The 18,125-nt window shown below is 38.2% G+C and overlaps 1 protein-coding gene across 4 annotated transcripts in view; it reads right to left on the reverse strand.

Moving 5' to 3' along the window:
* The window catches only part of LOC132117225 (zinc finger and BTB domain-containing protein 16-A), a 118,357-nt gene that overhangs the window by 40,688 nt on the left and 59,544 nt on the right, over window positions 1-18,125 (reverse strand). The window lies entirely within an intron of this gene.

Below are 18,125 nucleotides of genomic sequence, written 5' to 3' on the forward strand. Positions count from 1 at the left end.
AAAAAAAAAAAAAACCAAAGTTCATTTCGCAACCAGGTTGCAAAATGTACTGTACTGTCAAGCAGTAGAAAAAAAAAGTGTTTTTCTTTCTTTTCTTGCAGATGATGCCACTCAGCAAAATAAACTTATAAATGTGGCACAAACAAGTTCCTCTAAATGGCTCAAGAAATCAAACATCATTATTTAAACAAAAAACTGCACACAAAGAGGAACTACCACAGACCTCAGAACTGGTTACTTCAGAGTATTCATACCCAATAATTGTTAACCATAAAACACTGTTTCTTCTGCAATGGGTGCTGCATTTAAAGTGCAGAGAAACTGTAAGCAAGCAATCCGAAATTTAACTTCCCAAAAACTGTTAATACTGTCTCTATGGAAAATTCTAAACATTGCTGCTTGAGTGGTCTGACATCTCAACTTCTGGCGTGACCATTAGTATAATATTGGGGTGGACTACCTGATAGAATTTGAATTAAATTAGCATTGAATGATGCAGAATGATTAAATGACAGATAGAAATACAGATATGACAGACAGACAAAATGATAGAAAATGATAGAATGATAAATCTATAGAACAATGGCAGAACAATATACACTAGCTGCATTTCTTTTATCCTTCAAATTGTGCAAACTGAAATTGTGAATTGAAAATATGCCCAAAGGAAACACGTTCATTTTGCAAAAACTTCCATATAAATCGCTAAATGTTTTTACCCTCACATGAGGTAGTTTTCAGACAATTCGTAATTTCACAAAACTGCAAGGGAAACTTTTTTCCCTCACATTTACAGATCACCTGGTGTACGTAAAAATGTCACATGATTATTCTTTAATGTACTATAACCTCCAAGAAACACCTCATATGTTGCCGCTCTCAAGTATATAAGGGGCTTTCCTTGCCATTAATGCTTAGATAACCCCTTATTTACAGTGCACACGTCTGTGGAGCATTACAGCTCTGACACAGCCACACTGGTCAATGTTTGTGTTTATACAAGCCATGCCACCACACGTTTCAGAAGCAACTCTTCACCAAAGATACACACCTACATCTCATTCGATTAAAGATAATGGCTAGTGTGCTGGCTGTGATATACAGTACATAAACCTACACACATCTGTCGCCATGACTTCTCACAAGAGGAAAAAAATTATTTTATTTGGATAAATTTGGTTATTGCGCAATAGCTTTTTTTTTATTGATGTGTTAAGTAGATATTGCATCTGGCCACTGAGCAGAAAGGTCCAGGAACTAAAGTAGCTTGAGATGGAGGGCCAGCGGGACATTGATCACCACCTTAAGTGGCAGAGAGGGAAAAGCCAAACCTTAAAACCCAGCCCACAACATAAACGGAGCTTATTGAAGCGGGTCATTATCTCACAGGGGGTGACAACATCCAGCCACCCAGCAGGAGTATGCTTTCAGGCCCAGCAAAAGTCATGGAATTAAAGTGATAAATTCTATCCTCTCTCTTTGATCAATAGCGATTTTCTTGTTATGCACGTCAAAAAGGGGGAAAAAAGTGTGAAGGAAAAACACCTCCCTCAGATTTGGCAGAATTCATACCCCACTTTCAAACCCCTTCCCAACAAAGACAAGAAACAGAGACCAGTGCTAGAAATAACTGCCTCTACAGCAAAAAAGAAAAGATAAAAAAAAAACTGTGGCTATAAAAGAATCTCTCTCTAGCAACTCCCACTTCCTCCCTCCTTCACTCGGAGTTGCCACAGTGATGCCGACCTGACATAATGGGCCCTTACACAACCGTGGCTCCCAACAAGTGGAGGAGAGGTGCCACGTGCCACAGGCCCGTTCCTTTTTCACTTCCCTCCTCTGAATGTATTGCACAACTGAAACCCAGGGATTTACGGTTTCCGAAAGAGGATGCTTTGTTGATCCGTCTTGTTTGTATGGGCCATGCGCATGATTAAAATGACGCGAGTGAAACCAGAGACTATACGGGAGCTGTGGCAAACATCCAGAGTCAGATTACCCAGCAGTGGGACCGCGCTGGCTTTGTTGATGAGTCCCTGAAGAGAGCGATACTACAGCACAGCTGTAATGGAAAGACCTGTGAACAAGCACATTGTCTAATAAAGGTGGATTCTCATCACACACTCTGATCAGACGCACCCCCCCCCCTTGTCGCTCGGAAGCGGGAACATGAGTAGACAAATACGGTGCAAACAAAAACATACCCTTGCTGTTTGGTGAGCCTACACAAATGCGTTATATAAGACAGCACACTCAGTACCAAAAAAAATAAAGAGGCAAAAAAATCCATATAAAAAGGAAAAACTGCGCTGTCAGAACAATGAGTACAGACAGCGTGCTCTCCTTTTTCCTTTAGCGGTAACGAGCTGTGCTGTACAGTTTTATTTACACTATCCTCTTATCAGTCACAGAACAGTACGGAGACTGCCAATTGGAAAGGACAGCCAGGAACTGTGTGTTCCCGCTCTTGACTAGATGTGTACTGCAGGCAGGGTAATTTTTTTTTATCAACCAAGACAAAAATGCTGGGAGACTGCCAGATCCCCCTTGTAGAAATATGCATGTTCACTTCAGCACGCCGGCGTGGATGAGTGTATTTGTGGAGCGCTGTCAGGCTGATGCAGGGCTCCAGACTGAAACAATGACGAGGGAGCCACTGGAACCTCAAATGAAGCATTTAGATTAAAATGAAAATGAAAATTAGAGAACCACTCAATATGGGTGAATGTTCGGAAGCACTGTCAAACCATGCATGCTCTATCATAATATACTAGTCATTGAATATTTACAGGTGTATGCGCAAAAAACAATTCCCTAGTTTGAAATTCATCTGGCATTTAGAAAAGAGCTGCAAGTAACTGAAGTACGAAGTCCAAGTGGTAAGTATAGGTAGCTGAATAAGGATTTTATTTGTATGAGAGCTTTAGATATTTTTATATTTAATACTATGGATACTGGAAACATACAGTAACACATTATAGACACTGACACACAACATATATTGCGGTACTAATATTTCATCCATTTAAAATAAACAATGAGAAAAAAAGAAAACTCTGAAACAGCAACAAAATGTTCTATTTCTATGCAAATAGACGATTTGAATACAAAAGAATCGCTCATGAATAAAAATACCCAAGTGGAAACTGCAGTGGCAAGTCTAATATATTGATTTTCTTAAATTCAAGGATTTTTAAAGAATCAGCCCCGATTTAATCTGATGCTAAGTCTGACGAATCTGAAGTACACATCACAGTAACGGTTCTGTGTCCATTTTCAATTAGACAAAATAGAAAAATGATTCACAGATCAGTGAGGGAGTCTTAGTATTGGGAGTCTGTTTAATGAATCGTTTAAATTGAATCATTAAGAAGAACCATTCATATGAGTCATTTATTTGCAAATAAGACAGCACAGCCTTCGTCCAACAAAACAGAAAGAGCACACTTTAAAATGTGATTAACTAAAACCTCAGGAGATGATATCTGACAAAATAACTTATAGATTTTACTAAAAGACTTATTTTCTTTGGTAAACGTATAAAAGACCCAAAACTAAAGAAACAAGTAGCACAGACTGAATTTCCAGACACTATACAGTAGATTACTCTGTACTATCAGAAAATGAAGAGAAGTCAGCTGGTTAATATTTATACAGCCTTCACAGAGAACAGAAAGAATAGCAAAGGAGATAAACACTGAGGATATCTAGGCTTCTTCTGATAGCTTCATGGTCTGGTGCGCAGACAGAGGACGTCTCGGGACAGACCAAAGCAGACAAATATTGACTTGCTAAACACACTTTCACATCAAAGACACTTCTAAATTTATCTGCTCAAAATGAGCACAGTGTTGTACATGTATTCACTTGTTTTTTAGCTTGCTTTAAAGCTCTTAATCCATTTGGTCTGCAGACCAATTTATCTGGCCGGCAGGTCACACTCAGTCCTCTATTTTCCACTTTTTCTCTCTCACTGTACAACGCCATCATTTCCGCTGTCTAGCTCCAGATATACTTGGGGCATTTTTCAGTTCACAAAGATGCACATACACGTACAAGCTGGAGACCTATCAGTAATGTACAGACGGATGCCTCCGTGCAATCTGCATGCAGAAACAATACAAATATCAGCAACAGGAAAATGTTTGTGTATGATCCTGGTGTGCGGCAGGCTAACCCTTCCACTGCAACAAAAGGTGAAAGGTTCCATGTGTTTTCCTTTTCCTTTCTCGCCTCTCTCTCTTTTTTTTTCTTCAGGCCATGGTGCCTTAAATTATGAGTCTGGGCAGGTTTCCTAATGGTATAGTGAGAGGAGTTTTCAGAAATGGAGGAAACAGGAGCTGGGCTGGACAGGAACTTGTAGGGTTAGCCTGGTGTGAAGTGGCAGGAAATGAGTGGAGCCTCTAGCTTCTCACCGTGGTTTGAGCTCTGTTTAAGCCACCATCACACTTGAGGTGGGATTTGTAGAATTTGTAGACACTAGCACATATACAAGGTTGACACTGGCAAGTATACATGATAAAGAGTCAAGTCCAAAGTCTAAATATTAATTTACTTGGGTAACATTAGTTAAAGGTTTAGGTATCAAAAACTAAAAATGAAAAACAATGTTACCGAATTGATTAATTTAGTTCATCGTTAATTCCACAATACACTACACTGTTTGAGGTTAAGTCTTGTATGCTCATCAAGGCTACGTTTATTTGAGGAAAAATACAATACATTTTGTGACATGTTATTACAATTTAAGAACTGTTTTCCATTTTAATACATTTGAAAATGTAATGTATTTCTTTGTAAATCATGAAAACTTTATGCAAGATTATATAACAAACAAAATAGTTCAAAAGAATAGCATTTATTTGAAATGGAAATATTTGTTTACTGTCAATAAAATGCATAATATATTTTTAGTATTTCGTGTTGTGTACTTAAATGTATTATGAACATTAGCAACAAACAATACTATATTTATAAATTAAAATGTAAATTATTAATTGGTTTATTATCATGAACTGATAATTATTAATTATTAGTTCATGACATCAAATGCATTTTCTTTTTTTTTTTTTTTTCTTTTTTTATATTCTTTATTTTCAAACAGGCAAATTGAGAAGGAAGAAGGAAGAAAAAATAAATAAATAAAAGGGAAAAGGGAACTTGTGCATTACAAAATGTACAAATTAGGCTACTACAATGTTTGGGACATAAAAAGATAAATAAAATATAGTATAAAGCACAGGATCATTAATTCAGCACCTCAACAAAGTCCAATCTTAAAGGCTTTACATATTTGACCAATCAAATGCATTTTCTAATTACACCTTATGGTAAAGTGTTTTCTTTGGTTTGTATACTGTATGTTATGACTAAAATTAAAGAGTCGGAATGGGTGATAGATGACAGATATGTCGTCTTGTGTTTTTTAAGCATCTTTAAAACTACATTACTTGAAAATTGTTCACAAAACCCAGTGACTCCTCAAATTTGAAAATCTGTAATTGCAAACACCCCTATGTAAACAGCCAAAATGCTTTTTGAAAAGTTAGTTTGCACACCAAGAAAGAAAGGGCAAGAAATGATCAGCCTCTCCTCTGCTGCATGATCAATCCCTGTGAGGTCAGCTGAAAACAAGCGATACCTCCAGCCCTCTTTTATTTATCAATGGAGAACCTGACCATGCGGTGAACCCTTTCCCAAAACGACCACCGAAACTTCAACCAACCGCTGGATGCGACAATTGAGCCGTCTTTACAGTGCTGTAAATGCCTTTACTGCTGGGCATAGAGCAGTGGGAGGCCGGTTTGGTTCTTTCCTTATTTGCCTTTCATGAGGAGGGAGAGTGAATCCAGGTCCTGAAATATAATTGGATGGGTCGACATCAATTTAAGAGTGGTTTTCAAACTGTGGTCTGTGGATTCCAAGTGATCCATTAGTAATGGAAATAAAATAATTTAACTTATATATTATTAAAAATAAAACCAGAAAGAAATTAATCGATTATGTTAATATTCATTTCAGGTGAAGACCAAAGATAAACAACAAAGAATGAATGCATCTCAATGCAGACACAAAAAACTAACTTGGAAAGAATCCCAGGCGTTCTCATTTTAAATGATGGTTTGAGTATCTAAAGGAGTCCTGAGTTTTGACAGCGATGTGAGAAATGCTAAGTAGCAACTGACAGATGCAGTTAAGTGTTAGCATAGTCAAAAGCCTGGAACAAAAGTGCTAGGCTGTCAGTGTCAGGCTGCACATAGTTAACAGAGCCCATGTATGATCCACAGGTCAATAACCTGTAAAGATTTAACATTTAGTGCCCATTATTTCCTGCTTTCAAGTCACACATAGTCAAAGGCACTCTCTAGTTTATTAAGGCCTGGGTCAGGAGTGTGGAGGAGGGGACACGGACTACACAGCGACCTACAGGACTGCATCTAGAACACAGCCACACAGTACAGGTCATTATTAAACCCTTCCACACTTAACACAGGCATGCGATAGAAGGGTGTTAAGGTTTCCAAAAAAAATCTAATTTTTGAAAGTTTAAGCAACTCCAGCTGGGACCAAGAAGCAAACAACCGGCCTGAACGCATTGCACAAATAAAAAATCCAACGGAAAACAACAGGAAATGCAGCTCTCGGGTGCAGTCATTTACATTTGTTTATTGCTTGATTTGAAATGATTCTTCCACTAATAAAAGTTAATCAACTTCAGATTCAAAACCGGAACTGCAAACTTCATGGTGTATTTTGTTCTACAAATAAACTTGCACAGGGTGCCAAATGACACCAACTTACCCTGATCTTTCTTTCCATTATGTCACAAGATTTTTTATAATTTTAAGAGAGCAGGAACCTTCCTTGGCTTAAAAAAAAAGTAAGGAAAGGGGAAGAGAAAGAGGGTGATGGCAAAAGAAAAAAAAAAAAAAAGAGGAAAAAGTTACTTCCATAAAGTTCTTTTTTTTTCTCCACGAATGTCGACTGCGCGACACCCTCTTTAACTTCCTCACTAAAAATTTTTACGACGTCCTCACACTCGTTCCAGATCCACTGACTTCCTCTTCATCTTCTTTCGCTCTGCATTTGCACATAGAATTTCTGTACGATCACAATTACAATCTGCATCGACTAGACAGGATATTCATATATAGCTGCTAGATTCAATTTTTTCTTACAAGCACCTATTGGCAGCAGTTCTTCAGTCAGTTATATAATCTGATGCTTTTCCAGAGAATATATATATTTTTTACAACAGCCCCAGAGCGTTTTAGAAGGTTTTGCCTTGTCGTATAGTTGCCCGTTACACATTAATTACTTGTGTCGCTACAAACGGTTTCAAAGTGCCTGAAATAGAGGTGTTTTTCTTCAGCGCTGAAATTGTTTGGAAAGCCCGGGATTAGTATTCTGATCCACAGACGCATTTGCAACGGTAATAACACAATATCCACGGCTGCTTTTCATGTTCAACCTCCCAGTGGACTGGATAGCATAAAAGCAACCCTTGTGTGTCCTGGCTACTTCCAGATGGGACTGCTTTTATCTTTTTTTTTTTTTTACATGAAAGCGCCGTCGGCAGATCTTTGCTTAGCGTCTGATTCACTCTTCAGCCAAAATATGAAAGTTTCAAAGAGCATTTCATAAGGGAGCTCTTCCATAAATGGGATTCATAGCTTTTTAATCTGTGCTAAGAAATTGATCTAAAAGTTTCCCAAAGCAATCGGCTGAGCTAACGCAACACGATGAAAAAAAAAAGTACCTTGGAGAGTATTTACTTTTATTGCTATTATGCAGAAATCAAATCAAAGTATATCAAGCATATGCATAGATACAATGATGCTTTTTATATTGCACTGACCCACAGATATGCAGGGAAATAACAGAACATTTTCTTGGGCGACTTAAACAGGTTATTTTTATTTATTATTTTTATTTTTTTGTGCTAAGGGGGCGGAGAGGATGTCATTAGACGTTGACGCATTTAAAAATAAAAACCACACCGCTGCCGCATTTATTCAGAATGAAAACCTGGAAACATGCTGTACACGTCTATATACGGAAGATATAAGATGTAAAGGTCTCGAATAAGACACCCCCCGGGGGGTGAGAGAGAACAGCAGGCGGAAACAGATGCATTTGAATGGAATAAACAGAATTCAGGCATTTATCACACAAGAGCACACATTCTGTCTTCATGGCCTCAACCCGAGATAAAGGACAGGTGAGGCTTCGGTGGGTGGCAGCGCTGAAGGTTTTAGACAGTACCCTGTGCGCGCATGGCTTTGAATGTGCGTTTCACGCTAGAGGGCCCTTCTTAACATGGGGCGGTGCGCACGAGGCCTCTGCCATAGAGGTGTGCCCGCTTGCTTCACTCAAACTCAATTGGACTGGCACAGAGTGTGCCAACACATTCCATCATTTATTTCAACTCCGGCAGCAGATGACCCTCTTAATCTTAATCTAATAATCCCCATCACGGAGGAGGTGCGCTCTTTAACGGCACTTCGTAAATAACTTTTTATCCGTGGCTACATCTAATTTAGAGACTTAAAATCTAATTTTTGCCTGCAACTTCCACTTTTAAAGGAATATTTCACCCAAAATTTAACATTTTTGCATCATTTATTTGCCCTCGTATTGTTCCAAACCTGTATGACTTTTTATTAAAAAATTTAGTAAAATTTTTGGGTGAGCTACTCCTTTGATATAGTAGAAAAAGCCATTTAGGAAGAGTACTAAAGCATTGACATGAGTTTGATGTATTCAAGTCATGAATGAATGCACTGTCCGACTACTCACCACTCCATATGGAGCATGAAGCTGATGGGAACTGTCTGAATATGATCTGAATGCAAAGTGGACAGTGATATGATAAATCCACAAAGGATGTCTGTCTGCTCAGCGGCCAATCAGGCCTGGCAGAGTGGGTCCGGCCTCAATGATGAAAGAAAAAAAAGAAAACTAAATCCATACTGGCCACAGGCTCCTCTCCAATCTATTTTCTGCTCAGCTGGTTTTAAATGAAGTTATTATGACTCATTAAAATGCCCGCAAGCTTGTGGAAGTCGGCCAATTACAATTTAAATTTAGCCTCCCTTTACAAACCCCCCCCCCCCCACCCCCTCCTCTTCAGCAGCACCCCCCCCCCCCCCCCCCACACACACACACTACCAGCAACAACACACCACACCAATGCATTTCAACCACTGGCTTGCAGCTGCAATCAAAGCCTTGATCTTTGAACACAAACAAAACCCAATAAACAAACAAATCATCATTTTTTCCAGGGACTCTGCCAGTGACTGAAATCTGGTGGCGGAACTGCGACTTCACCAGACTGGTTTAAATCAGTATGACCTAAAACACTCGCAAACAAGGGGCTTGACTGATATGTGCGGTTGGGTCTGCAGGACTTGGAGGGTGGTATCCCTCTGGTGTTGATTATTTATCAGCCATTGTTGTGAATCAGTGATGAAACCTTGATTAGGTCAAGGCATTCCCTCATATGTATGTCAGCAAAGCAGAGTTATCAGTGAGGTGAAAGCGATTGCACCATAAAGATTTACCGTGATATAAACGGATATAAAACTGAGATATGACACAAAACAGCTTTCTAGACTCGATTGCGTCCAATTTTGTTAGTGTCGTAAAACAATAAAAGTCTTTCGCTCAGACACTATCAAGAAAATTGTTCACAATTTCAACTGTAATGGCCTAAAATGACAGCATTTAAAATAAAAAATTTAATTAAATTTAACACACCTATATTATATATATATATATATACACACACACACAGTACAGATCAAATGTTTGGACACACCTTCTCATTCAGAGTTTTCTTTATTTTCATGACTATGAAAATTGTAGAGTCACACTGAAGGCATCAAGGGCTATTTGACCAAGAAGGAGAGTGATGGGGTGCTGCGCCAGATGACCTGGCCTCCACAGTCACCGGACCTGAACCCAATCGAGATGGTTTAGGGGTGAGCTGGACCGCAGACAGAAGGCAAAAGGGCCAACAAGTGCTAAGCATCTCTCGGGGAACTCCTTCAAGACTGTTGGAAGACCATTTCAGGTGACTACCTCTTGAAGCTCATCAAGAGAATGCCAAGAGTGTGCAAAGCAGTAATCAAAGCAAAAGGTGGCTACTTTGAAGAACCTAGAATATATATATATATTTTAAATAAATATAAATAAATTCAAATGCATTACACCAGTCAATTTACACGTGTTGCCTAATCATGCAATACCAGCATCATTGCCATTCATAGGTGTCCATCCATTCTGACGGCAGCAGCTTTCCCTGCTGTAGTTGCGCCTCTGTGCGTTTCACCGTATTCTTCAGAATGCTCGTTGTGCGCGCATGTTGCGTGTTTGTGTGTGTTTTGCTGTACCGCTCTCATTTCCAGCAGAACAAATTAATCTGTGCCCTTCCAGCTACGCTCCCTTTTTGACAGAGGCTGCTCAGAGGAGAGAAATGATGAAGCAAATCCAAAATTCAATCGCCTGTGTTCTGTTTAAGAAGGCACACGGTGTACTGTACAGCCCATAAAACTCCCAAACAGCCTCCAGACGCTGCTGCAATCACCCTCCATCAAAACACTTTGTCTCGCATACAAAAATAAGACCCAGCATTGAGCTGAATACCAAATCAGCCCATTAGAGCACAGGGGCACTTGCTACTTAGCAACCAAAGAGATTTAAAGCTGCAATACCCGACAACAAAGGACTAAGATCAGGATCTTTAACAGGGTATTATAGCTGGTGTGAGCTTATTCCATGTTTAAATCGAAAAATGGTAACAAGATGATGGCTGCAATGAAAAGTGGAATGAAACAAATACTAAACATCCTTAAACTGAACCATCCTAAAAGAGAAAAAAAACTGCATAGTGATGCCACTTTTTTTTTTAATCCCTTTTCGCAGAAAGAATTGTGAAATATTAAAAATATGACTATTTTAGAAAAATTCTAAGCTGATGTGTATTTCCGTAATAACAAATGCAGGAACGGAATAAATCACTCTAGATAGTAAAATACAAAAAATACAATAAACTGCTAAATCCATTGATATATCAAAATCAATTTAAAAGAAAATAAAAAAATACATGTATATATAAGTGGTGGGCCGTTATCGGCGTTAACGTGTGACTCTTTTTGGGCGATAAAAAAAATATCGCCGTTAATCTATTCTCAAAGTTGCCCACTGGTACAACATTCACCTGGTCCCCGCTGACCCCAGCTACGGCCCTGCTCACGCTTGTTTCACACATACTCCGTCTGCACATACTCAGTCCGTGTGCGTTACGTATGTGGTGCAGCACGGACTCGATGTGCTTTCACACAGGACGCGTTTGCAGTTCGCTACGCGGTACGTAAACGATCGCTGCACTGCTGCAGACGCAACGCTCCTGGAACGCAACTGGAATCCGTTAACATGGGTGCGTAAAAAAATATGCAATGCATACCCACTGCAGACGGAGTATGCGTGAAACAGGCGTAAGGTTGTTTGCACCTTGTGCAATGTGGAATTAGTTTACAGCTTTTTCAAGCACTTTGTGATGCATTTTGGAAACAGGAGATGAGACCCTTTTCTAATGCACCACCTAGCTTGATAAACCCCTTCTCAAAGACTTACTGTTTGTCAATTTTATTTGGGTAACACACATATTCTGAATGTCTTCGTCAGAATTCGAATGAGCCAATTTCAAGATCACAGTGAGATTAATCTAGATAAAAAAAAATTAATCTATGCCCACCACTAATATATATATATATATAGGGGTGTAACGGTACGTGTATTCGTACCGGACCGTTTCGGTACAGGGCTTTCGGTACGGTGCACGTGTGCAATGACCGAATGCAATATTTTGTATGTGGAACATAGGTACATTTTCGTGTTTCCAAACGAACATTTTAAGTGGCAGAAGTCTCCGCGTTCAGCACAAATCCCGCCCTGCAGCAGATTCTAAGGCCGGTGACACACTGGCTGTGTGGCGTGAGCGTGGCGTTTCTGCTGCGTGTCAGTTGCGTGACGGCTGCTTCGCGTTTTCTGTGTCTTTACACACCAGAATCGTGCCTTACGAGGCACTGGGGCGCTGCTGCTACTGTAGGTGACATAGAGGGAGGCAGCCGACAGACCAGGCTCTTGTCTTCACGACAACAATATCTATACTTCATGTTGAGCATAAATATAAAGCCTACTGATAAAGGACACCGTCAACAGTATTGACGGCAAAATAGACTATGTTTGACAGGTGCAATATGCCAGTGTGTCACCGGCCTAAGGTTTTCAAAAGGCATCATGCGAGTGTGAACATCACTACAACTAGGAAAAAAACGTGTAATTCAAACGCAGCTCCCGTCAGCATTTAAATAGACCTTTGCTCTTAATTCCGATCGGTCCAACGCAAGAACGAAATCTGAGCAGTTTTAAAAATTGAAACTGTTGATGCTGCACTTTACACTTTGGAAAAGTGATATATATTTTTTAAATATGAGCAGGCCTACAAGCTGGGATTGGTAATGCTGCACTGTAATCATAGTTATTTATTTATATTTTTCATTATATTTTATTATATGATATTGGTTTGAGACTGAGAGTATTTTATTTAGTGGAGAACTTTGCAGCAGTATTTTAATTCTTATTCTTTTTTTTATTTTATATATATTTTATTAAAAAGTATTTAAAAAAAGTGTAAACAAATTGTTAAAAAAAGTTTATAGTAATAAACAACCTGCAGTTTAATGTTTGCATTTCTTTCCCTTACTGTACCGAAAATGAACCGAACCGTGACTTGAAAAACTGTTTCTTCAGTTTAACACCCAGACTTGAGGTTTTATTCAGATGAAATCATAGTATTTAGGGATTCACTCAAGTCTGTGAGTTTTCATAATTTCCTGTTCATGACTCAAAACATTAACCACAAACATTAAAGCAGACTTTAATATTTATCATGTCATGCCATCCGAGGCTGAGAAAAATCACTGTGCAGCTCACCCCTGGGCATCATGGGAATAAACTCTTGTCAGCTTTTTGATGGGATGTAAACTTGTCAAACAATTACAGAGCCATTACCCACATGCGTAATCATTTCTCCTGGACCTTATAACGGAGGATTTATGTGGCACATAATTCAAACGCTGTTTTAAATGGGGATTTAATGTACATCAACAGGTCAGGGAAAGTATTATTGGTTTAAACCACCAGAGAGAACTTAGGGCATGCGGCCAAACAGAAGCCCAGGCCATTTATCCATGCGGCCTGTCATCCCCTGACTATTGCACATGAGGGAGGGCAGGAGGAGGAAGGAGGGTGAGAAGGGGGCTTTATCAGCTGCTGTAAAGAATTTACATGAGAGCGTTGAGCACCAGGGCATTCTCCCCCTTTCCCCCCACTCTTTATTTAGAGCCCTTTCTTCCACCCCCCCGTTCCATTTGCAGGCTCTCTATTTTGGAATATGTGGCTTGGAAAGCAGTCAAGTTTCATTAATTTCTAGTTTGGGTACAGTATGTTCCTGGACTCACATCTGCGAGCGATCATAAACGCTCTGGAATGTTGGCAGAACATCCAGACCTGCCGGCAGCTGATGATGTCATCACTGTGAGGGAAGAGCTGGCGAGGGGCCAGACTGTGGGAGCCCAGCGCTTTCTGACAGAGAGAGAAACGGAGAGAGAGAGAGAGAGAGAGAGAGAGAGAGAGAGAGAGAGAGAGAGAGAGGGAAATGCTCTCTCGGTCTTCTCTTTTCCTCTTCCTTCATGCCTCACATTTTCAGTGTCTCTATTCAGCTTCCTATTGCAGTGGTTCTCAACTGGAGGGCCGTGACCGTCTGTTTTGACAAGGTCACGGACATGAAAGAAAATCCACGGTTAAATTGAAAGAAAAATGAAAGAAAAAAATTATCTACATGTCACTTGGTCCAAGCTAACATGGACACGTTTGTGAAACCTTGAAAACCATGAACAAAACTAGAGAAAAATATATATACAAATTTTCCAAAGGTGATGTTTGTGCCAACCATAATGTTTATTTTTTATTTTTTTGAGCCATATAATATTAATACTACTATTTTTTTTTCAGGCCCTGAATTTTACACTGGACATTAAAAAAAAAGTATAATGATCTAATAATAATAATAATAATAATAATAATAATAATAATAATAATAATAATTATTATTATTATTATTATAAGATATGTAATATGTATAACTATTTTGATATCTTACTGTTGTATTGTAAGAAAAATAATAAAAATAAAAATAATAAATAATATATTTGTAATAAAATTTATATAATATTTATAATAATAAAATGGTAATAATACTACTAATGATTTTTTTTATTGTTTTCACATAGAAATATATAATGAAAGATATTATTTTTATTTCTTTTTTGTATTAATATTATTAATACAATACTTTGTGTGGTCACCACTTGATGTCCAATCTTTAAAACAAACAAAAAAATAGTTGAGAACCACTGGTCTATATTATACACAAATCTGCAAGCACAATTTTGGCTCACTGTGACCTCAGATTATGCTAGGATGAGAAATGAAAGCAGTTTGTGAAAATTTATTTTCTCACCTTGAAGAACGAGGACACCGATATGAGAACTGTTTCTGTGCTTAAACACAGTGTCAACACATGCAGCTGAGGACATGAACCAGGAAACCACTGTGAAGTGGGCCGACAAAAGCTACACAACGAAGATAATAGCTAGGCAACAATGGAGCTAAAGAAAAGCCTGCGGGCCAAGTAACACAGCCATAATTGAAACGGCTAATTCGCTGTCATCAAAAGAAAGAATAGCACATGTGCTTGCAAGTCAACTTGAAAGCAACAGCTCATAGATCACAATAGCCAAGAAAATGATTCCCATTTCTTCTAAATGACTAGGTTATGGAAGAGTTACAAAACTTTTACTAAAAACACACAGGCACAGTTGCATAAATGTGTGATTACAATGGCAAAGGCACATGCCAAGCTGCTGGATAGTGTACAAGGGGTCTTGCTGTGTTAGCCCTGTCTCAGTCTACTGAGCTAATGAAGTCAAGTGAGGTCCACTGGCTGGGCCCTCTGGAGAATAACACAGACTTAATCAGCCTGGACCAGGCACTTCGCCTTGCTAATGAGAGTGTTCACAGAGTCCCCAAGTGTACATGTGCATGCATGCATGGGTGTGGACAGTTGAATTCAGCCAGCTTTGCCCAAACAGGTAGGGGGGGAAAAAAGAGGAAACTTTTTATGCCTGCTGAATGTTACTTCACCTCAGGTTGTAGAACTCTTTATCTGGAGAACTGCAAAAGCTGCATATGGTTAAATACAGATAAAAAGATGGTTTTATACATATATAAAAAAATAAAAATGCATAATAGCCTACACTGAAGAAACTAGACAAATTAGTGAGAAGCCAACATGGATGAGTTGCATAACATCCTGGAAACAATGAAAAAATAACTATGCAAACAGGTTATAGTAATTATAATATAAAATATTTAGGAATATCATAGGTGTGATCGACAAAGGACAAAAAAGCAGGAAACTATACGGTGCACTTACCCCCCCCCACCACACGCACACATAACATAATTTATATAGTATAATAATAAATTAATAAAAAATATTGTACTTGTTTTTTTGTTTAAATGAATTTATAAAATAAATAATTAAAAAAGGGTAGAAAAATTTAAATTGAACAAAAAAAAAAATCATAAAAGGAGTAATGTGGGAAATATGCTTCAAAGACTGGGCAAAATAGGGATGAAATCCAAAAAATCTGTCAATAACTTGCTGCTGATGTGCACGAAAACTAGCCATTTATTGGGCATTTCTTGTCCTCCCAGATGTTTTGTTTTTCCTTATTACTATTGTGTCCTTTACATCTATTAAAAATAACATCTTTATTTGCCTCTATATTTTTGAAAGGTATCTTTTCTTGTGTTTTTGTTCAGCCATTTTGTCAGTGCTTTATTATAGACTTATATGATTGCTAATTCACAACAGAAGACGATTATTAGGTTGAAGGTTCAGAATACGATTCCATAGGTTATATTTCAGCACGAATTTCGCGAATGGACAGCGACTCTTAAGTAGCACGTAGAACGCGTTCATGTCAAGTAAAGTTTTTGGGAAAAGCGTGTGGAATTGCGGCATTTATATGCGGAATTTATAACCTTGCACGTTGAGAGCGCTCTTCAGAGCTAAGATACATTGTTATCGGGAAACTCGACCCAGATCAGATTTAAGCATTCATTAAAGTGAATCGGTTCAAAGGAGTCATTAGTTCGCAAATCGGACGAGTCATTAGTGGACAGATATGCTCATATGCTCCGCGCATATAACGTTACTCCCAAATATATTTTTAGGTCGCACAGATTAAATTTCAGGAGCATATGCGACAAAAATGTTGGCAATTTCGAGCCTTGTAGAAGCTGCTAAACTTTCTAGCTAGAAGTAAGCAATAACTTTGCTAAGTTAGCCCAGAATCGTTTAACATTACTGTTATGGAATCATGACAAAAGTGATCAATTGATTGGTTAAATTTTACTAGACCTGCATATATAAATGAAAGACAATATATTGGATTTGCTTACATGAATCACCCGTGTTTACGGTCTTCGTCAGTCAACTGAAGCTGTTCATGTGAGTAGATGGTTGGGTGTGTGCGCATTCAGAACGGTGCGCGTACACTTTGAACTTCAATCATGACAAATTATTGGACTACTTGCGGAGTGACATGACGACATTATTCAAAGGTACAAAAAACGTTGACAGTGGTGAGCGATCATTATGTTTACCAATACCCGACCCATCGCAACCGCCTACGCCCCGCATGTTTTGCGAGAGCATCAATTTCAGGTCGAAAAAGACGGATTTTCCGGATTTTTCCGGAAGAATCACACCCCGGAATATGGTTTAAATGTATAAACATGAAGTGTAAAAAGTATTATATGAAATTAGTAAAAATATGTTATTAAAAGATATATTAATACAGTAGTAGTTTGAACTACAGATAAACTTATGATAGCCTACGATGAAGAACTTAGAAAAATTAGTCGCGAACATGGACAAGTTGCATAACGTCCTGAAAAAAAAAAGATCATTATGATTATATAATATACATTTATAATCATATTTTAAATATACAGTATAAATAAAAAATAATTACAACTTTGAAATGCATATACAGAACTATTACTATTATTATTATTATTATTATTATATGTAAAATATATCAAAAGTATAAAAAAGATGTATTTTTTAATACAAAAAGATTTTACATTATATTAATACAATCGTTGTTGACCTCTAACAGCTATAGCTGCAGATAAAAAAAAATAAAAAAAAAATTAAATATATATATATATATATATATATATATATATATATATACACACACACACACACAAATACACACACATATACATATAAACATACATTATATATATATATATATATATATATATATATATATATATATATATATATATATATATATATATATATATATATATATATATAAGTTAAAAATAAAGTTAAAGTTAAAAATATTTGTGATATATGCTAAACAGCATATGTTGATCTGTAATCCCAGCAAAAAACTTTGCCTCTCCTTTCAAAAATGGATCAAAATATGTCCCTTGGCTAGCCTACCCAGACCATGCTCTGCACTCTTTGAAGTCACAAGGGAAGCTCACATAACACTAATAGCCTAGTCGTGCTCCAAATGGCTGAGTCACTCCCCCCCCCCCCACTTTTTTTTTTTTTGCTCCAGTGGTGTGCTGCCTCACTACCCAGCAGCTCCCAAGACCATGTTGACCTTAAACCTGAGAAAAAACACACGCACTTTTCCATTATCAGGCTCTCGCCGCAATACACTTCCACCCAAACTCCAGGACGTGAGGCCTTGAAAGCCCCAGAAGAAAAACCCCCAACAAAACAGCCACCACAACCGCTGCTGTCAGACAATAATTTGAAAAAAGACAACACAGGAAAGAAAAAAACTGGCACAAAATTCACTGTACATACTGTACCCTGGGCTGTGGCAGGCGGCCCAGACTGGCGCCCTGCCAAGTCCACATTAAAACAAACAGAGACGGTGTGCACAAGCCGAGAGGAG

This window comes from Carassius carassius, chromosome 36, assembly GCF_963082965.1.
Source record: "Carassius carassius chromosome 36, fCarCar2.1, whole genome shotgun sequence".
Lineage (NCBI taxonomy): Eukaryota > Metazoa > Chordata > Actinopteri > Cypriniformes > Cyprinidae > Carassius > Carassius carassius.